This window comes from Protopterus annectens, chromosome 4.part0, assembly GCF_019279795.1.
Source record: "Protopterus annectens isolate FY-2018-M chromosome 4.part0, PAN1.0, whole genome shotgun sequence".
Taxonomy (NCBI): domain Eukaryota; kingdom Metazoa; phylum Chordata; order Ceratodontiformes; family Protopteridae; genus Protopterus; species Protopterus annectens.
The window spans coordinates 1,856,238,778-1,856,262,909 of NC_056733.1; the positions used below are offsets into that span (position 1 = coordinate 1,856,238,778).

The 24,132-nt window shown below is 37.7% G+C and overlaps 1 protein-coding gene across 1 annotated transcript in view; it reads right to left on the reverse strand.

The window, feature by feature from the left end:
• The window catches only part of LOC122800048 (slit homolog 3 protein-like), a 2,083,326-nt gene that overhangs the window by 1,160,770 nt on the left and 898,424 nt on the right, over positions 1–24,132 (reverse strand). The gene's annotated exons all lie outside the window — the stretch shown is intronic.

Genomic DNA, 24,132 nt, shown 5'->3' on the forward strand with positions numbered 1-24,132 from the left:
AAGAAGGTCAGATGTGAAGTAATCGTGAGCAAGGCGATTTGTTAATTAATCATGAATAAAGATAACTGTTTCAGAACTTTACTTTATTTAACCATCTCTGACTAAGGAGTAAAGCTCAGTATGAAAACACTGATAAGAGATAAATATGTACTTTGATTTGTGTTTTTTACATATTTGAAATAAGTACAATATGGTGAAAAGCTGACTTATTTTAGTGAATCTTGACAATTCAAGTCCATTTAATGTTTTTATGTGAAAAGACACACCAAATGGTTAATGAACTTAATCTCAAAAAATCATTCAGCATTAAGTTAAGTTTTCATTATGTTTGCAGTGCTCAGCACTAGCAAAGAGCATCAGATTAAGAAGTATGAAGCCTCAAGAAAGCAAACAATTGCTAGTGCGTTCAAACACAGGAAAGATTCAGTATCCAGAAAGAACTGTACTTAAGAAGTTCATCAACATGACTTTGTACTTACTGTAAGTGTAATATATGTGTCAGTCAATCAGTTTATTTGTGTGTCTGTCTATGTAGTCCATCTGCCTGTCTATTTATCTATCTGTCTAGACATTCATCTGTCATTATGTTATATTCCTGAATTTCAAATGGTTCAAACTCAGCAATAAAAAAAAAAAAAAATGATCCCAATCCAGTGAACTGCAAAACACTGACTCACCAGACTGGCCTCTACTATTATTACTACAGGGGTCTAGTGCACTTTCTCATAGAATTTTGCAGTTGACCAAATAACAGTCACTCAAGTTTCTTTGACTAAACCTAAATTGTTATCACCAACTATTGCTTGACAGTTTGCCCTGCATACATACTGTATATCATCACCTTTAATCCTTTCTTTAGAGACACTCTCCTAGCTTCTTCAGCTTTCAAGCCTGATTCTCTCATATATTAATAAAGTGGTGGCTGGTCCTTTAAATGTGCTATCTCAAAGACAGGCAAAAAGATAAAAGCTACTGAGACACCTGAAAACAGGACTGCTTAAGGCCCAGTGCCCTGTTAGCGAGCAAGACTGTAACCTTTGTTTCTGAAGCTGGTCTCAGTGGAAAGAATAACAGCTACCAGAAGGAAGACAATCAAGAGAGGATTTCTGTGAGGTAAAAGAAGTAATATGTTTAAAGGAAAGACCAAATGTATGCATTCCTGCCAGTGAAGAAGTCCAAGGGGAAAGTACTTCAGTTTACCATTTCCTGTGAGGAACTATAAGGACAAAAGAAGAAGGGGTTTCATTGCAGAACTATAAATTGAAGCCCACTGGAGCACAGCTTTTCTTGCAAGGCCTCTGAAAGCCCTGTTTGTTTATTTTTGCCAGCTAATTTGCAAGAATCCCGAATGAAGGGAAGTGGCATTTGACTGTAACGAAACTGTACATGCATCTCAAATTGTGACAGACTTTATAGTCCTCAATAAAGAATCAAAGTAAGTACGACTGGGATCATGGAAGAAAGCCAAAATACGTTTAGAAAAAAACATGCACCATACATATACAACATCCGAATTCCACACAAACAGTGAGCAGAGGTCAGTTTCGAACCCCAGGCTCTGAGAATCTAAAGTAGGGATCATAACCAGTTAGCTATCATACTGCCCAGCTAGAAAAGCTGGTTGATCTGATATCTTTATGTTAAAATTGAGAAGACATTTATGCTTTAATGAAAAGGCAACATTTGTGATGTAAGTCCATGGTGCATTTCTTCTACAATCATGAATAGAACTTATTTTTCAGTTAATAATTAAACATCATGAATATAGAGTTTGGCCACCTTTCCTTATGTTTTATATAAGCATTATAAAACATAGCATTTGCTTAAGGACATCAGAAATGTTCAGTGGTTATTACTCTTACCTCGGAGGATGACAGAGAAATTGCAGTAAACGTCAATGCTCTTTTGAATGCCTTTACAGAACCAAAGTTACAGCGTTGAATAAGGCATGCATATTTGTAAACAAACAATCCTGCCCCTTTTATGTCTGAGAAGCATAGTCATGTAACACATACACTGCTATTTTTTTTCTGTTTCACATACAGTTATTCAAAATGTTTTGAAATTCACCCAAAATGCCACTCAGATGTTTATGTGGTTTATTCTACAGGACTGTAATGGATAAAGTGACACACATCTGGCTTTGTTTAAATGAGTTTCATTCACACTTTAATAAGCAGATTTCCAGATCTTGTGTCCACAGAACTTAAGAGCACATAACTGTTTATAATTCTAATAATTCCTCAGTTCCCTTGTAAGTGGTGCACTCAAAAACCTATCTTCTTTTCTTGATGCATTCCATCTACCCCTCCCCAAGCTGCAATCCACAATTTGTCCAATGCAGAGCAAATACAAATAGCCATTGTATCTTGAAGACCTCAGGTAGGAAAGTCAGAGTTGGTTATTCTCCATCCCAACAAGTTGCTGCTAGATGCCATAATCACATTGATAAGAACCATGGAAAGTGCAGCATAATCACATAATTCCCAAACAGAGACTAAAGGTTAGATAAATAACTTTCAGACAGATTAAAAATAGGTAATCCCCATATTCTAAAGCACATAAGAAACAAATGGTGGGTGTCTCACAGCTGAGAGATAAAGACAGCAAAGTACTGTATCACTAGCAGAAAACAGAAGTGAAATTCAATCTATAATAATAATAATAATAATAATAATAATAATATGGTTAGATTGTTCTGGGTTGATGCAGTCTTCACATTCCCTGATGCAGTCTTCATATTCCCTGATTTCTCCTTTTATAAAAACATACAATAAAACATCAGATTCAATCAAATCTACTTTTGCAAACAAATAGAAGGACAACAATACTATAAAACTATCCCATGATTCATTATACAAGAAGGAGAGCAAACTCCTTCATTCCAGTTTTATTAAGAACATAAAAGACTAAATATTTGAGGTTAACTACCTAAAGGGGTAGTTCTTCAAAACAACAAACTGATTTCTGTGTAGGGGATTTGCATCTGTATTTCCATTTCAGGAAGGACCTCCTGAAATTCACCATAATTACAATTAACTCTGAGGTTACTGCCTTTTGAAGAAAGCAATTCCTTAACTTTTGAAAATCAGAGGCTCGCACAGTTAGCCATGACTAACAGTGAAATCCCAGTTGATCATCAAGGAACTGTACAACTCTGTAGCATCTACAACCCCAGTGCAACACTGATTAATCAAAAGGAAAACATCTCAGTTTCTAAGTTATGTTCATGGCTCCAGCTATAAAAAAGGTCAAACATTAGCCAGCCACACAGATAATTCAAAGCAATATAAAATAGTGAACATTATAATACCCATATGGATAGCATTTGTTTAAGTTCATATTAAGGTGGCCATTTTGCTTTCTTTCACAATGACTGCAGGATCACTAAAATATGTACTCTGAAATTGTGTTTTTCTGTACTTAAAACAATAATTTATTTTCTGACTGCCTTTCATCTATCTGAGGGTCTTGAGGAGCAAGAACCCAGCCTAGCACTCCCTGGGCATGAGTTAGAGTAACAAATCCTGAAAAGGGTACCAGCCCATTGAAGAATGCACAGACGTATTCACTCTCACATGACATAAGCACATAATGTGGAGGAATCTCAATTCTTTATGATATAGAAGAAAAACACATAACAGAGCAAAAACTCAAATAGTCATAGAGAAGATATACAGACTCTACAAAGAAGGTAACCTAAATCAGACCTGAGCTGGAGACCCAAATGTTGTGAGACAGCAGTGCTAACCTCTTTACCACTGTGTCAAGCTATGTACCTAATTACCAAAGTAGTCATTCCAGAACTGTCATGATGCATGATATTTTATGGAAACCTTAGGAGTCATAGATTTGCAAATTTATTATATGGTTCCTCATTGGCAAGCTGAAGACATTTGCAACTTCATATATCAAAGCAGATTGCAATGATATTTTATGGAACTGCTTTAAAACATTCCTAATAATCTGATCCTACTTAATTTCATACATTGTACACAATTTGTTATGATGCTTGGGGGATGGCATAATGATTAAGGTGTTTACCTCACAGACACAAGGCAGAGGGCTTGATTGTGACCTTAGCAAGGAAATTGGCTAGGCTTAAAATGGTCTGCAAGGGAAGCTAGACTATTACTTACCTATGAAACTATTAAATATATAGGAAATGAATCCAAGAACCCCGTAGTTATGGAAGCAAAGCAGACTATAACGATGTTCTAGGAAGCAGTCACCCATCTCTCATAAAGTAGTAATGAGTTTCTGGCTCATGCAGTTTCTTTTGAGCAAGTATTGTTTAGTACATGCCTTCCTTAGTCAGCATCAGACACCTCCTTAACCAGGCTCTGTCATTTGCACTATAAAGTATGACTGCTTTACATATACTTGTGTGTTAGAACTTTGAATGACAGATGGTTGTAACTTGCATGCACTCTTCCAAAGTGTCACATCATTTTTGCACAAGTTAAAAAAAATGTATCACCACTGTCTGGAGTAGACAACTGCATTTCTTGTAGACTCTGAATATTTAAAAGGGCTAAACAGTTTTCCATATCTAAACCAATCTTAGTTTCCCTGGGTTCTGTCATATGGCCATTGCTATCCTTTATTTGTCAGGGGAGAAAAATTACTACCGGAGCAACCTTGCTCTACCCCTCATACTATCTGTCAGTGTATTTTTTCATATGTTACTAATATATCAGCTTGAATTATAGCAAAGGTCTGAAATACATAACAGTTTTAATATGGCTGTTAAATAGATCAACAACTTTCCACATAAAAAATGGTTCCACATATCATCTTGAATTATACCATGTTCATATGTTGCCTAATTTGTTTTATGTAATTCTTTATCCAACAAATGTTGCACATCATAGCTATACAGATTCTTTTTAAATGCCTAAAAGTCACTGTCCAATTTCTTGCTTCCTCTTTTACTGCATATGTAAATTTCTTTTAAGACCTAATCTCAGAAAACAAAATTGAATACATTTCTGCACTGACAGCCCCATGTACATTAAATAACACTGATCCTATAACATACTAAGTAGGCATTATACATTTTCTACATACAATACACAGCACTAATTCCATTTTCCACCTTAGGATACCCTATTTGCATTTTTCACATTTTGGCACATATTTATATTTACCAATCGCAAACCGCCTCAAGACCCTATCCTCATATTTTATCTCCTACAGGCTGTTGAGAGGCAATCTATGCCTGGCATACATGACATTGTCAGACTGCACTCTGATGGACCTCCTGCATATCTACAAAACAAACAGCACCAGAATTACTCATTCTAAATACTTAAACCTTGCCTATGATATAAATAGGTCCTGCTGAAGAGACAGGTATGTATTCCAGAAAGTACCCTGTCTCTGGAACAGCCTCCCCATCCATGTGAAGAAGAGTTCTTCCCTAACCCAATTCAAGTGTAACTTGGACAACTGGATGGGAAACAGGAAATTCATCCCTGGCTTGGCAACTATGTCTCTAATGGACACAGGCAGCTTGCAAATGGTTCATCTCCCAGGCCCCTGCTTGTAAATGTTTCATCTCCCAAGCCCCTGCTTACACTTATCAAGGGTACCCAGACTTATCAGAGATTTGGGATGCACGGCTAGGCTTAAAAAGGTCCTTGTGGTCATTGGCCTAGTAAACACCTATGAACCTATGTCACTCCTTTAAACAGGACAGTTTTAATCTTATGTCCCCTTCAAGATATAAAACAAAACTAGATAAATATGCACATAATAAAATACAATGGAAATATCACTTCTTGAGTAAATAATTTACTTCTTAACTGTAGTATCTCAAATGACTTCAGTATTGTATTTATATAACAGCATTTAGGAAGAATCCAAGGGAGTGCCTAGGTGTTCCCAAAGTGTTTCTACATGCTAAAATAATTCAAAATATGAAGGCTGTGCAAATGATAATGCTAGAAAGACTGATCACATTTCCATTTTCCTATTAGAAGAGTAATAGATAATGGTTGACAAGTGATGAATTCTGCAGTCTTTGCAGAAACATACCTTCATGAAAATACTTTGGTTACTTGTTTTGAGCTCAGGGCCATTTTTTTGAAATGATGTGACATCAGACGAAGATAATAAATCCTTTAATGTCCTGTTGAGTATAAGTCAGAAAATAAAAACGTTTATCAATGAAGATAACTAAGTGGAGGATAAAAAAGAACCATCCACTGATGTTAATCAGAATGCATGATTAACACTCTGTAGTCTTGTTATATAGATATACATTGAACAGGAGAATGTTCACAGCTGCTGGAGAATTATATATAGACTGACATTTAGGCAAAATGCAATTCAGATTTTATAATTATGTTTTACTAAAAAATGTGGAAGTGATCCATTTGACAATTCCTTACTTATGTCCAGCACTAGACTGCTATACCACAAAGTGGCTTGGGAAGTTTAAACACTGTAATGAAAGAAACAGAAAATGTAACCACCAGAATCAGAGTCCATGGGGATTCATTGAGGATGCTTTAATAACAATTCTAGAATAAAGGACACAACTAAAAAAATAAAACTGTTACTGAGAATGCTTTGATTCATTGCTTTTTTGAGGGAAGAGGTTTTCCAGATCTCTGTACTTTATTTTACATTTACATTTTTGGAGCTCCATTGTAGCAAAAATTCCAATAGTCATCTACCTCATTTTTAAAACTAAACAACTGCACACAGCCATCTGGGCTTCAGCATATAATGGCCTGTCCTTTGAATGACAAAATGAATGCACACATTTGCTAAACTGTTTTGCTATTCATTTCACTTTAGAAGAAGTAGTGAGCCGATGGCATCATAGGATTACATATGCATCTTGACATGTAATAAATAGATGAGAAACCTAAACTGCTCTTTGGAATATTTTGTAAAGGACAGACATTTTAAATGAATATTTGTTCGTTTATCTTTGAGTAGACTGATCCATCTGGGTAGATGCCCAAAGAAAATGGTCTGTGGTTAGTAGAAATGTGTATAACTTTTACTACAACGGGTTTTAGATGATTTGAAATAGAAATGTACATACAATATGAAATCACAATTAAAACAAAACCAGAAATGCATCGCAGATGTAATACGTGTGCTGGTAAACAGTTAATGCATTTTATAAGACTATAGTCATCGGATGATATTAATGCACAGAAAACTGTCAAGTGAATTAGTTTCCTCAAAGATTTCAATCATAAGAAGACATATATTTCATGCAAGAGTATCAGAAGCACTAAAGTAATAATAATTGGCATTTCTGTGCATACATTTATAGTGTCTGAAAACTGACCAGAAGTAAATACTTGACCTGATCTGCTAAACTTAATCAGAAACTGTGCATATAAGCTAAGAAAGTCAAATATGGATCAAAGCAGTTTTGTGGAGGGGAAGTAAATGGTTTGACAACATTAAAAGAACATTGATGATCCAAAGGGAAGCAAAATGTAAGAAAATACCACTGTTTTTGGTGGGTCTTGATGCAGAGAAAACATCTGACTGAGTAAGCTGGGAATTTCTGAGGAGGCAATGGAAGCATTTGCATTCCGTGATAAAATTATAAGGTTGATTAGAAGGATGTACTGTAAAATACAGTAGAACCAAACCTCAGCCAATATCCAAAAAAAAAAAGAAACTTTTAATGGTGAGCACTTCCGTGGCAAATGTTGCAGCTTCATCAGACAACACAACATTTCTCTTTACTTTGGTATTTAAAATATATTCCAGCCAATAAAAACTCCTATGTAATTAACAATCAATTAAAAGCATTAACAAGGCAATTAAAATTTAAGGTACTTTTCTGTTAACGGGGCAGCAAGTGACATGTGCAGTTGATATAAAGTCACTGCAGTGTCTTTTTCTCGGGGTCTAATTCATTTTCATTTTTTCGCATTTACTACTGTCACAAGGAGCACAAATTTAAAAGCAGGAAAAAAGAAGCAATGACTTGAGAGCAACTGTACATTTTTTGTGCTACCCCTTAATGGTTTGTCCCCATTTTCACTGAGTCACTGAGTTGCAAGGAGAAAGCAGGACTACTGGGACAAAGAAGCCAAAATTACAAGCAGACCACAACAATAAAATAAGCAGTACTGACGTGAGAAAATGAATAATCTGTCAGAACAAACAACATTAAAACCAGAGAAAAAGATGCAGGTCTGCTTGTAAATTTGCCTTGGTTGTTGCAGTACTACTGCTTTCTCCTCACAAGTTAGTGAAAATGGTGAGAAACCGTTAAGGGGGCAATGCAGAAAATGGATGGTTGCTCTCAACTCACTGCTGCTGCTTTTTTCAGGCTGTCAAGACACTTGTTAAATCCCATGGGTTGCTTACACTTTTGAACTGCTCGTTTCTATTAAATGGTTTGCATTTAGTGGGGCACACAGTAAAAGGTGAAATTTTGATCTACCTAAACCACTTGCTACTACTTCAGTCGGTGGTAGAATATGGCATTTTCACTGGCTATCATTATTTGTAATGTTACCTGCATAGCTGTCAATGAATAAGAGACAAATCTGTAAAGAAGTAAGCAGGGACACTTTAAAAACATTTTTAAAACATTGAATGTATCACATTTGCAGGCTAAATTTCCCGGAAACAGTTTTGGTGCACGATGACTGCTGCCCTGTTAATGGAAAAGTACCAAATTTAAAAACATAGATACAAATTTTCATCTTACTAAGTTCCTCGCCTGTAAAACTGGCTTTATGGAAGCCTTATCGAGCCCCTTCCCCATTGTAGTTCTCATCCTAATTATCCATTCTAATTCAGCTACTTCTGTCGTACTGGCAACATCCCCTCTCCTTTCATTTTTTCTAACTGTTTCTATAACCATAAATCTAAATGTATGTGTACTATCATACTTTTAATTGCCTTGTACCTCCACATTCTGCTTTTTCTTTATTACTACTGTTTTTGATCTGTGGTGTATGGACATGGCTGAAGGCACTATGCAAGTACCTGAATTGGACTACATACCAGAGCCGAATTGCGGACGGAGGGCATTGTCTAGGAGACTACAGCATTGAAACATACAAGGACTTGTTGACCAAATGGCAACAGTTAAACTTGGACACAAGTTTTAACTGCATGTGCCTTCCAACTGAACACTTTTAACCAGAAGAACAAATATTATAATAAATAAATAATAAATAATATCCCAAATAGGGGTTGGTTTTCATTAGTTGCAAAGCTAATAGAAGAAGAAGAAGAGTTTAAAGTTGTTGTAATCATGCCATTCTTACTGCGTGCTCCTCCACTAGGTTCAGTAGTCTGCAATGCTTCCTTGCTGGTGCTGGTTAACAGTTGATGACATCACTGGGACTTCCTGATTAGGTACTGCTTTTATGCTTTCAGTTCTTAAAGCAGCAACACTGTCGTTTGTTAAAACAGCAACGTTATTCTCAGGCAAATTGGCATTTTCTACAGTTATGTTATTCTTCGGCCATGAGAACATGCTACCCAAAGAAAAATCATGCATATCCCAATAGATTTTCTTCTTCTTAATTACCATTAACTGCTGTTCGTACTGAGTAATCACTTCAATAATGTGATCTATTTTAGAGTCAATAATAGCCGCTGGAAATTGGTCATATAACTATGTCTGCTTTTTATTAACATTTGACATTAATATTTGTTCTTCTGGTAAAAAGTGTTCAATTAGAAGGCGCATGTAGTTAAAACTTGTGTCCAAGTGTAACTGTTGCCATTTGGTCAACAAGTCCTTGTATGTCTCAATGCTGTAGTCTCCTAGACCATGCCCTCCAACCGCCAACCCCTATTTACAGTCATACCTAATGAACAAGGAGTAGACATGCTTAGACAATACTTAATGAATGATGGACAGCTGGAACTCAAATTTACAGATTTATTATCACTGTTGGTGGAACTCATTATAGAGAGTAATATTTTGTTATTTGAACACACACTATACAGACGATTAGATAGCATAGCTATGGGCACCTTGTGTGCCAATAGCTACGCCAACATTGTCATGGCTCAATGGGAGAAGCACCATCTACTAGGTTTTGAAATGCAAGGAAATATAGCATTCTATCGTAGATTTGTAGATGACCTCTTCCTTTTATGGGAGGGAAAATCTGCAACCATACAACAGTTCATTCATAATATTAATAGTAGCACTAACTTCTTGAAATTCACCATGAATAAGGCTTATGACACAATAGGCTTCCTGGATGAAAGGGTTAATCAGGACCTGGGGGGCAATTTTAACACACAGATATATAGGAAAGGATGCTACAGAAATAGCTATCTTCATGGGCACAGTATGCATTCCAAGGCATATATTTAAAAATATCATAAAAGGACAGGGGCCGAGAACCTCAAGGTTGACTACAAATGAAAGTAGCCTTGATGGGGAGTTAACAGGTCTGAAGAATAAATTGTTGTATAGAGGGAGGATATAAGGAAGATGAAGGTAATGATGTGCTGTCTATGTTTCCAAGGCTTCGGGAGACTATAGGAAAGCCTTATTTTTCAGAACAGAGGGAAATGACACCACTTGGTCACGAACAAGCTGCCCCTAGGTCAGTGAGAATACCCATTACAAATTCAAGTGATGTGAATCTCATGCATGAAATCTATAGGAAGAACTGGGCAGTATTATGCTCTGAAGATGGAATTGGACAGCTCATGGGAGACAACCCCACCTTTGCCTATAAAAACAAAAAATCTTTAAAAAGGTTATTATGTCACCCCAGAGACTCACTAGATAATTCGTATAATAGGAACAGAGGTTTTTTTTTTCCCCCTGTTCTAACTGCAATTTTTGTCAATACATTGATAGCAGTAGCACATTTGTCCACTATGATACAGGGAAAACAATAGAGTTTAGAGTATTTGATGATTGTAACACTAGCAACCTTGTTTATTTGGCATACTGTATAATATGTCTTCATATTATATAGGCAAAACCAACCGGATGTTAAAGCAAAGGATGAGAGAACATATTTATGACATACACAGGGGAGCAGATAATAATGCTTTGGCTAAACATGTGACCAAGTATGATAGTGCCCGTACATTTAGATTTATGGTTATAGAAACAGTTAGAAATAATGAAAGATGAGGGGATGCTACCAATAAAACAGAAGTAGCTGAGATAGAATGGATAATTAGCATGACAGCTACAATTGGGAAGGGGCACAATGATGAGGCTTCCATAAAGCCAGTTTTACAAGCAAGGAACTTAGTAAGATGACAATTTGTATCTATGTTTTTAAATTTTAATTGCCCTGTTAATGGTTTTAATTGACTGTTAATTACATAGGAGTTTTTATTGGCTGGAATATATTTTAAATACCAAAGTAAAGAGATGTTGTATTGTCTGATGAAGCAGCAAAATTTATCGCAAAAGCGCTCACCATTAAAAGTTTATTTTTTCTGGATACTGGCTGTGGTTTGGTTCTACTATATTTTTCAGTACATTGGCTTTTACTGTTTGATGGAACCCATTTGCCTGCACCAACCAACTTCTGCTTTTTCTTTGTTGATTAGAAGGATATTTGAGGGATCAGAGTCAAAAATTAAAGCGAGTTGGTTCCTCTGATAATTTCTGTTTGAGCAGAAAAAACAGGCAGGGATGTCCTCTTTCCCCTTTGTTATTTGCATTATATTTAGAACCATTGGCAAAGAAAACAAGGGACTCAGAAATTCAAGGCTATAATTGGTACAAATGTCAAGAAAAGCTGTCTCTGTTTCCAGACGATATTATTTTATACCTGATAAAACCAGAAAAGGACATTTCAGTGTTGTGGAACATTCTGAGACAGTTTCATATCTTTTCAGGACATAACATTAATGAAGCTAAAACAAAGGCAATAGCTATAAATTATGTACCCGCACATAAATTAGTTCAGCAATATCCATATTTAGGGGGACATGATAAAAATAAGTACTTAGGAGTATGGATGAAAAAGGATTCTGGGGTGGTGGCTATGGATATGTTGGAAGAGACTAAAAAAGATAATACAAAAATTGATAAATTGGAAGTTCTATTTTATGGAGATGGATAGCAAGGTACAAGCAGTTAAAATTTTTTTAGTCCCTTAATTTTATACACAGGTGAGACATATTTTTATCAACCTAAGGAGAAGTTGTAGATAGCAATTAATAAAGAGCTGAAGAATTTTATCTGGGAAGGGAAGACAGCAAGAGTCAAGTGAGATAAGTGGATTCTTCCAGTAGGAAAAGGTAGTTTGGGATACCCAATATGAATGGGGTATTTCACAGCCATACTGTTAAGGCTCCTATATAAAGCACAAGCAGAAACCTATAATTCAAAGTGGAAAGCGATAGTGATGAAACAGGGGGGGAGCTTAAGAAACAAGGAGAGACTGGGATTTTGGATGCAGATCCTTAAGGAGAACAGAAATGACCATACAGCATATTATATTTGTAAAGTAGCAGAAAGTATTCTAACAACTAAGCCAACATGGGAATGGAGAAAAGAATTCTGCCAATAGGGATAACTGCAATTAGGGATACAGACAATAGGCAAGAGGGGGCTGGGATTTACTGGAGAAAGCTGGCTAAAGAAACAACGTATTGGGAGCAAGTAATTAGAGAGAGAAAGGTAATAGAATGGGAAAAGACCAATAATTTATTTAGACTGTAGGCTACAGATTGCCTTCACTCTCAAGAATTTATAGCAGAGTATAGGCAAAGAGAAGAGAAAGACCAGCACAGGTAGAGTTTTTAGTAGAATCTACAACAGAAGCTGCTGTTAAAAAAGGAGTAATTAGTGCAGCATATAAAATATTACATGATAACTATAAGAATCAATCAGGGGAGTTTAGAAAGGATTGGGAAGAGAGATTGGATAAACAATTCACAAACAAACAAAAGGGGGATATGTGCATGTCTCAAATATGCAACAAACTCTAGAAGATTTAGGATCTTTGCTTGGAAATGTTTAAGCAGGTATTTTTATATCCCAAGTAGACTTCAAGAATTTTTCTAAAGGTAGACAGCAAATGTTGGAGGTGTGATGGAGAAGGAGGAGGCAGTTTGGAACATATTTTCTGGGAGTGTAATGCGATGGCGGATTTTAAATATTCCCTGCAGACAACTTTGTCAGAGATATTGGGTGAGCAAATTGGTAGAACTATGGAAATGATTTTTTGAGCTATGGTACAGAATCAAAGTACCTACACATAGTAAGTCCTTGCCAAGTCTAATTATGGTGGCTGTCAAAAAAGCAATTACTAAAAAATGGAAATAAACGTCTAAACCAAATGTACTATCAGTAATGAATATAGTAATAGATAAAACAATTGGAATTTGGATCTTTAGAAAAGAGAAGGAGCAAATTACATAGAAAAAAAATTGGACTTGCAGGAAAATACATGCAGAGGATGAATGAAGTTTTAAGGAAGAGAGGATTTGAATGAGCTATGTCATCTGTGATTTACAGTGACTGGATAAATTATAAGTGATGTATAATGTCTCAACTAAATTATGTCAATATGGTTTGTGATATATAATGTTTGCAACTAAAATTATGTCAGTATAGTTTGTTTTCATTTATATAAATGCATGATTGCCTATGTCATACGTGATCATTTAATAAAGATGTTTCTTGGTGAAAATAAATATAAGCTAAGAAAGTCAGTATCACAGATGTTGACTGCTCTTGAGGCATAGGTTGCAGCTGTCCAAAGTACAGAGGATTAGGAGGGGGTCGCTGATCATAACCTGCTTATCGTGTTTGAAACATGGATGCCAAGAAATTCATCTACAGCTTGAGAGATGAATCTTGGGATCCAGGTTGAGAACACATAATTACGGATTATGATCGAAATTCTTTGCAGTGATGGAGCTTTATCTGCTCCATCTACTACTGGTTACAGAAAAAAATGGCTAAGGGTTTTGTCGGCTTTCAAAGCTATACAGCACTTAGCAAGCATTGTCAGAAAAACAGAGTAACTTAGTTTCTTAGGTTTGCCATCACCTTCTATGCCTCTCAACTGTTCAGATTTTCACAGAATGTGCAGAATTTTATCTACATATGTTTCACCCTGTCCTCATAAAATATGTTGTTTTCAGGCAAATCACCAAGGACTAAAGTCATTAAATAATGGCATACACTTTAGTTTGAGACTTTATATCCTTCAGAAAATAAATTTTAATATTAATCCTGTTATTCCAGGCTCCAGCAACTTTCTTAGCTTATAAAGAAGAAGCCAGGGTCTGTTACCAGCACAGACAGCAGAGATAAATAAATCATTGCTGTTGTTTTCTGCTCAGTACAGACAGAACGGGCTGCCCAGCATAAGATCCAGCTTTAACAAATCACAGAGAGGGTGCTTAACCTAGCATGAGATCCAGCTTTAACAAATCACAGAGAGGGTGCTTAACCTAGCATGAGATCCAGCTTTAACAAATCACAGAGAGGGTGCTTAACCTAGCATGAGATCCAGCTTTAACAAATCACAGAGAGGGTGTTTAACCTAGCATGAGATCCAGCTTTAACAAATCACAGAGAGGGTGCTTAACCTAGCATGAGATCCAGCTTTAACAAATCACAGAGAGAGTGTTTAACCTAGCATGAGATCCAGCTTTAACAAATCACAGAGAGGGTGCTTAACCTAACATGAGATCCAGCTTTAGCAAATCACAGAGAGGGTGCTTAACCTAGCATGAGATCCAGCTTTAACAAATCACAGAGAGGGTGCTTAACCTAGCATGAGATCCAGCTTTAACAAATCACAGAGAGGGTGCTTAACCTAGCATGAGATCCAGCTTTAACAAATCACAGAGAGGTGCTTATCCTAGCATGAGATCCGGCTTTAACAAATCACAGAGAGGGTGCTTAACCTAGCATGAGATCCAGCTTTAACAAATCACAGAGAGGGTGCTTAACCTAGCATGAGATCCAGCTTTAACAAATCACAGAGAGGGTGCTTAACCTAGCATGAGATCCAGCTTTAACAAAATACAGAGAGGGTACTTAACCTAACATGAGATCCAGCTTTAACAAATTACACCGGGTCTGCTTAACATTTTTTAAGATTGTGGCTTGCACTATAATAGCACTTAACTGATTCGTCTTTTTCCTAAATATCAGACTGTAAATACCAATCTCCATGCAGTACAAATACTTATAATTCTTCCTTTACACTCATTTGCATTTTAATCAAATTTTTTCAATGTTTGTTTCAAACAATAGAAATATATTTTTGCTCTTCATTTCAGGATTCAGATATTGCAGTTCATATATAACAGCAAATCTTTAATGAGGGAGGATGCTAGTGCTATAAAAATTCTTATTTCTTTATTTTATTTATTTGAATAAATGTGCTGTATGCATGTTGTTTTCATGGTATTAATACATGTCTGTGAATCTGATGACTGCTGAGATTCAAGTGTTATTGATGCATAGTTTCATGGTGGAATGGTAAAAACTGCATCTTTTTACCAACTTATCATTTAGCAGCTCAGTACAAGCAGTCTAAGATGACTATGCTTGTTCACTTTGGTATGACTGCCTCATTTTCCTCTTGCATACTCTGTATCAGAAATAAAATCACTTACCCAAAACAAAAAAGAAAGTATAACTATATTTATATTCCTAAAACAATATTTGAGAAGAAAAAAATAAAGCAACATCTTCAATGTTGATAACTATACAGAGAAAAAGAACGTGGTGTGCCATAAACTGACAAAAATGTACCATTAATTCATTAAAAAGAATGGTAAAGGAAAATTTTCTGAGTAGGAGCATTGTAATGTATACGGAAAAGCTTAAGAATAGAAACACTGTAAGGCATTTTAATAAGAGTTGATTTGAAGGAAATAGGCAACAATGTGGAAGGAATCCTGTTTAGTGAATCTATGACTTAATTAATTATACCGACAGTATTCTGAAGGGCTATCCAATTAAATTATAATGGAAAGACTATGAAAATAACACTGGCCAACGTGGGTTTTTTATATCTAAATACATTACTTTCCTCAAGTCAATTCACTCAAACAAGGGAGATGGCTTTTCACAGTTAAAAACAAAAGAGAGAGAGAGAGAGAGAGATGGAATTCCACAAGAATGTTAGAGACCAGAAATCTAAAAACATATGAAAAAAATACATAAATAAATAACTGAATGCTTTAGGGGTTAAAAAACTTTGGAATGATGAATACAGAGAATGGCGAAAGAAGCAGATAGACATTTGACTATGTTTACTGAACATTATTCCATTAAATAATTGTGCCAAAATAGTGGAAAGGCAGTTGAAGAATAGCTATGTAGCCACATTTGAAAACATACACATCTGATGTTACCCATGTCATTGGGAGGGGGGGGGGTCATCAATTACAAATATCACTGAAATTAAAGAATATTTAGGTTTATTTATTAGAATAGGCTTGTATCAAATATTGCGACCCTGTTAAGCCCCTGCCACTTTTTTGTGCTCCTTGCCCCTGCTGTTTGTCAATCATTAGATGCTTCTTGACCAATCGGCTTAATGTTCCCCATAATCAGAGAAAGAGTGATGGTCATCTGTGAGGGGGGCCATTATTTAGACAGCCATCAGATACGGTTCAAGTTTTTTTTTTTTTCCTTATTTCGTGCCTCTATCCTCACACATTGTCCAGTGATGTGCAATGAACATGGATAAATGAAAAGGCATTATTATTTTAAAGCATATTTAAGGCATTATTATTATTTAAAGTCTGAGCACTGGCTGCAATCTGCCAATCTACATAACGCAACTGTGAGTTGACCTGTTAATGTAATACATCACCATGTAGGATAAGAGCAGTGCTTTCACTCGGACTGTCTCACAGTTCTGTAAAACCCCTCAAGTTTTATGTTTCACACATGGATTCCTGCTGTGTAAAAAGTACTAACAACTAGGCAAGACAATCCAAAAGCTGAAGAAATAGCACTATACTTGTCCTTTTAATATACATGCATACATACATACATACATACCACAGATCACTGACTGTCTTAGAAAAATATAGAAGCAAGTGTCATGTTTCTAATTCATTTGTAGACGATACTCCTCAGATCACCCTAGGTTTATCACAAGCACATTTCCTCCACAAAGCATGAGATTAGAAGGCGATATCTTTTACCACACTTAAAGCAAAAATCTACATAAACCAGTATGTTCAGAAACAGACCTTCAGTAAGTGTATAAAGATTAGAAGTTTTACATATGAAGATGAATATGATCTGAGAATCTGCAGTTGTGATCTTACATGGATTACAAGGGTCAGTAAGATGGTTTAATTTCCTGCACTATAACATGGTCATAGGTCCGAGATGGTTTAAGTTCCTGCATTATAATATGGTCATAGGTCAGGGTTCATCTGTCAGAAGGCATGCTGATAAAATCAGAGCAGGATTCAGAGAGACTAAACTGGTTTTTGAATCTGTAAAAGAGACTTGCTGAGTGCAGCAGTGTTTCTAACCAACATATTATTAGCAGAAACAAATAATAACCTTGTATAAACTGTGAGCAAGAATCCTGCATCTATACCTGGTATGAACGAAGTCAGCAAAGAGACCCTATCCCGTCAGCACAGAAGACAGACATTCTTCATACTCTTAGGATTTATCTGTTGCCATCTTATGAATGTTGTCCTCAAACTCTTTTAAACAACTGAGCAGTGCCCCCTCTCCCTTCCCATAGGAAAAAAGCAAGAATGTACAGTGATTTTACTGAAGACATTGTAATCTGCTCAAACTCTCAGAGAACTTAAATGTTTCAAGTTTCTAGAAGTAGCTATTGAACCAAATAATTTCCAGTACTAAAACCTGCACTTTACACAGAGAAATCTTAGTATCAGAAGGTGTGCATGTTTGGGATGTAATTTTTTTTTTTGTTGTTCAGTGTTTAGTTTTAACTGAAACATTATTATGCTTTTTGAAGTTCATGCCACTAGTATTCTTCCTAAGCTATCTGCACTACTTCCAAACCAGCCATGATCTGCAGTCCACCTAGAAAGTTCTAGTTACTACACTATGCACACCCCTTTTTCGACTTTGTCCTTTTGGAGCTTCAGTCACTTAGTAAAGCACTAAATCATTTAAGGCTGTTTGGACAAATGTTTAAGATACAACCCAAAGGCTGTAGAAAGTAAGAGAAGATTAAAGGAACACAGGCTCCTTATTTCTGTAACATTATTCAGTACCTTTTAGCTTTTTAAAGTCACAGCACTGGCCTTAAAAAATCATGTAAGATGGTTAAAAGAGGAATATTTTCTTATGTCTTAGAACTGAAGAACTTTATGTAATAGTCTGAATGTGTATAGTAATGTAAGAACTCTGTTTATGCTTAATTATTCGATAATGCATGCAGCCATAAATGCCATTAGGAAGGTCTAACTGTCTGCTCTTCAATATTTCCTTAGATCTAATAGTTCTCTCCTCTCCTGCACTTTTACTAGCTTATTAGTCTAGCATTTTACGATACTTCTTGTAGCAATTATTGTAGCACACAAAAGTGCTACCAGGAATAAACGTTCTACAAGGAAACAGATCCACTTAATACCCACTCCTCCAGGCATGTCTAAAGGTCAGTTCCCTGTGCATTCTCCATTAACCTGGTGAACTGGGCATCCTGAGGTAATGTAGCAACTGCCTCACTTCTTACCACCCAACACTCAGACTTGTTAGAGATGCACTTATATATCCAAATTGAAAGCCACGCACTCTCCAGCCAAGACTGGAATAGCTGGTCAAGAGGAGAAGGTCAACACTTGCACCGCACCACATGGAACACACACCAGCACTGCCTTCACATAAAATCACAACCCACACACCCACCTTCGTGGAGGCTCTCAATAAAAATCTACGCAAACAGCAGAGACCTCCAAGTCAAAAATGCACTCAACCACCACAACAGAACACTAATCCTGAGACTCATAACTCTTCTAAATAGTGTGCCACTCAACCAAAGCCCCTAAGGCAAAACAGCATGCCCAACACACTAGTCACAGGTGACTTGATAGTGATGCACACTGATGTCCCACTCACTAAGTTGAATAAGGAGAAAGTAACAGTCAGCTGTCTGTCAGGTGCCAGGATCCACCACATAACGCATGCAATCAGGTCCCTCAACAACAGGTACAAATATGACTCTGTCATTGTACACGTGGGTGTGAATGACCTGAGACATACCTCCCTGGACTACATGAAGAGAGACCTGGAGGAGCGATCAGATTATGAAGCCCAGGCAGGTATGACCATAGCCCTGAGCAGCATCCTACCATCACCCATAATGATACCACAGTACAAGCAGAAAATGACTGATTTCAAAAATTGGATGTTTCTGGTGTCATTCTAAGGGGATCCAGTATCTGTCTGCCTGGGACGACATGATTCACAGACCTCAATGCTTTGCCAGAGATGTCCTGCATCTGTCACCCTGGGCTTCTGTATACTGGCCAAGGGTCTTGCCACCCCTATAGTGCCTTTTTTAGGTGGTGTTCCAAAGGCCAAATTACCACTGCAACAGCTACAAGCAAATGCAATCTGAGGGTCTTGCTGCTAAACAATAGAAGTCTAAATCTAAGAATGCACTCACTTGAACCACTCCTTACAATGGAGAACATCGACATTTGTGCCGTAACAGAGACCTGGTTCAAGGCAGCAGAAATCACTCCTGCACTACCAGGCTATAAATCATTCCACACCTTTCAGCCCCAGAACTTGGACCAAAGTTCCAAAGGCAGTGGTGTTTTCATATTCATAAAGGATGCACACATCTCCAGACTAGTAGCCAACATAATGCATCTGAGATACTTCAGCTGCAGCTAACATTGGGTAAGACAGTGATTCAGATCATAGCCTGCTATAGGTCTCCAACCATGTCCCAAGACTCACACTCTATGTTCCTAAGCACCCTGGAGAATATTAGGGTCCAACCTAACCCTCTCATACCTGGTGACTTTAACTACCCCTCCATGAACTAGGAAAACTACTCCTGTACCAATACACTTGCCCAACATTTCCTGGAATTCATTAATTCCAACGTGCTGGTCCAGCTCGTTGTTACCAGCACTAGAGGGAGCAACATCCTTGACCTGGTCATTACTAACATGGGTGACCATTGCTCTACATCAATAGTCAGCTCCTCCCTGATTAGATCCGACCACAAATTAATCACCTTGGAAATCCACATCCCTCCCACCCCACCCCCCAAACGTAACCACCAAGAAAAACTTCTCCAAAGCTAACTTTGGGCTCCTAAAAAGAGAGGTGGCTAACTTCATGGCACCCATGCAAATCGAGATCAGTTGCATGACCACCAAATCATACACCAATGCACTGTATGAACACACGTACACAAATGCATGGATCTCACCATACCCAACAGAACCAAGATGCTCTCCTCTAAAAAAAGTAAGCCAATCTGGTGGTCCCATGCCATAAACAAACTCTACAACAGGAGGAGGAAACTGATGCGGAATAAGGTGAAGTCCCAAGACTGGAAAAACTCCCTTATCAGCCTCAACAAAAGGTTGAGATCCCTCATCAAATCCTCTAAAGCTAGCTATGAAAACAGAATTGTAGCAGATAGTAAAGACAACCACAAGGCCTTCTATAGTTATGAAAGAATCTCCACGGCAATACCCAGATTTGCTCTGAGCTAATGCACAATGGTACCTCCTATACCAAGCCAACAGTTATTGCCAATATACTGGCCGACAGATTCAGTGCCAGCTTTACCTCTCTCCCAAGGGACCACTCGCAATACCAGTAGATTGCCAGGTGCTCAGTATTACCACTGCACAGATTAAAACAGCACTGTCCAAGGCCAAGAATACAGCTTCTATGGGACCTGACAATATCCCTGGTTGTGTTCTACATGAACTTCAGAATGAACTGGCACCTCACCTGTGTGCCCTGTTCAATCACAGCCTCATCTCAGGCTTTGCCCTTACTGCATGGAGCATTGCTACAGTCATCCCTCTCCACAAAGGAGGAGTGACTACAGACCCTGGGAACTATTGCCCCGTTAGCCTGACAAGTCTGATATGCAAAGCTATGGAACACATCATCATGGACCTAATAAACAAGGATATAGGGAATCTTCAAACTCTGGATCCCACGCAGTTTGGTTTTGTGAAGGGTAGATCATGCCTGCTCAATTTGGTCAACTTCTTTGAGTCAGTCACCAGAGCTGTGGATGAAGGCAAAGTGGTTCATGCAGCCTACCTTGATCTTGCCAAGGCCTTTGATACCATTCTCCACTCAGGAATCATACAAAAACTCACTAAGCTAGGCATCAACCCCTATACCACTAGGTGGTTTGCAAACTGGCTCATGGGTAGAACCCATAGTGTAAAAGTAGCTGACCCCAAGTCAGACTGCCAACCAGTCATGAGTGGAATCCCACAGGGTTCAGTCCTGGGTCCTCTCCTGTTTGGTATCTACTTCTCTGAAGTCCAGGCCAACACGAAGGGACTCTGGCTGACAGATTTCGCAGACAATTGCAAGTTGGGAGCTATTATTAACTCCCCGAGTGATGTTGACATCCTACAGAAAGGCCTCACTCAGACCAACGACTGGTGTCAGAACCATGGCCTTAAGCTCGATGCCAAAAAAATGTGTCATCATCTCCTTTGGGAAAAACCTGGCTCCCATGAATTACCACATTGATGGTAGTCCATTGAACACAGAAGGCATTATAAGATATCTGGGAACACAGGTTAACAGCAACTTCTCTTTTGACCACCACATTGCCACTGTGGTCAGAAAGTCCTTCTATGTGGCACATCTCATTACTAAGGGTTTTGCATCCAGGCAGAAAGAGGTCATTGTCTCCCTGTACTCTTCCCTCATTAGGCCAATCATTGAGTGCAATGCCCCATTTGGCATGTACCTCACTAAACACCTGCAACAACTGGAGAGGCCACAAAAGTACCTCACAAAGTGGATCCTAGGCCTTAAACATTTGTCTTATATGGCCAAACTAAACAAATTCCAACTATTCTCTGTCTCATATCACCTGCTTAGAGGCAATCTCTGATTGACTTACAAAGCCATGTCTAACCCAGCTCTGTTAGAAATGTTACATCTAAAGAAATCCCAGTCCCTCCACACCACATGCTCCAGAGACCTCAACGTCATTACCACAATCAGTAGAACATGCTGGAGGGACAGGTTCATAACCCAGAGTCTGCCCATGTTATGGAATAGACTTCCCATACATGTCAAGCAGAGCACCTCACTGGCCCTCTTCAAAAGAAATCTTGATGAGTGGATGGGGAATAGAAAATTCACCCCAGGGATCACTCCAGTGGCTTTACTCGACAGAGGCACTGGGAACTAAGATCAGGTGGCATGATGCCAGGGTAATCCTACGGCCTAGGCTTGTAAAGGCCCCAGCGCCATTAACCTAGTACACACCTATGAACCTATGAACAAAGGTTTGAGAAGACATCAGGTTACGACAGCAGTAATACTCAGGAAGTAGTTTATGAATGGATTTAGTCATGGTAATGGGGATTAACTACTTAGATAATCCCAAGAAATGAAGATTAACTATTTAGATGTACCCAAGAAAATATGCCATTATCCCAGTGAGTAATCCTGCCATAAGCATATCCTGCAATACAGTACAACGCTTTTGTTGTTGGAAAAGTCAATGTTATGAACATTCAAAGTACAAGAGCTATTTAGGTGACCTTCAGTCTTTCAATTTACCTAACCATAGACTAAAAGATCACAAAAAATATACATTGCATATTTTCACATTTTCCAGAAATATATGAATGTGAAAAAATGAAACTATCACATTATCTTCAAAGCATTCAGTGCAGTAATGTGTTTGGAAATTAGCACCAGATATTTATAAAGTGTCTAAGTTACAAAGTCTGAAAGTAAGTTTGCCTCCCTTGTCATCAAGCAAATTAAATGCACCCTTCACTGCGCATAATTACACTGGTATGAATATTAGAAACAAAATGTCAAGAGAAAGAAATCACAAACATTACCTCCTCGATACTGATGAAATTGAAGAATTTGAATTTTTGCCATATATGCCTATATATTCCTCACACCCCCTGCTTTGCTATGCTTACGCTTGAGGTTGCGCAGTTTAAAGAAAACAGGATATTAGGGCCCCCTGTTGGCACCAGAAATGCAGGCGAACAACAAATATTGCTCTTCCCTTTTTAGCTTATTTTTGCAGGGGAGCAATCTACCTACACCTTCTGATGGGGGTACACACCTCATCTTCCCAATCTTATATGTACCAACTCTGTGATTGCCATACCTTGGAGAAAAGGGAATATTAAAGGAAATAGCCATCTTGAACTTGGTATATGCAATTCAATTTTTTGGCCATTCAGTCTCCACATTGTAGAACTCACTGAAGCAGTTTCCAACATTTCAAATGGTTACCGATACTGGTTTCCTTACAAAATTGGTATTACTGTTTTTGCTGGGCTATGGAGCCTTAGAGGTAAAACACAGCAGCCACATCTGTCCCATTCAGCATAGGTTTTCGCAGAAATCCTGACTGATAAATGTTAACTCTAGTGGAACAGGAAGTGATAAGTATCATGCTGCAAACATACATATCAACAATTGAATCAGTGCTCTAACAAGTGTGTGAAAAAGATTTGCAGAGATGTTTATCATACAGACAGAAATATGACATAAAAATATCATCAGATCTGACTTTCTGTAGCAACACTGGGCTGGTAGATGTTGTAGTGCATTCTTTCTGCAGACTCTTGAAGGATTTACACAAATAAAATAAGCACAGTTTGGAAAATGCTGGATTTTATTTACTTTATTGTTGACCGAACTAGTCACACTAGCATCTTTTTTTCTTTTTGCCTCCATGCACTCCCACTTCTGACATCTGCTCTAGCCTTTCCAGCACTTAACCCTACTCCCCTGCATTGTTCCTCTACCACCTGAGGGGCTAATAATTAAACACCAGACAATGTATCACTGTCAGAGCTCCATCCCCGTATACCACAGAGCTTGGCTTTCACCAGTAAAGCTTTATATTGGTTGTTTCACTACCTAGGGCAGAAAAGAACACCACTGTCAAGAATTTTTCCCCTACCCACAAAAAGTACTAATGGACTTTATAAGTCAGTTTGCAGACTGCTAGTCAACACTGC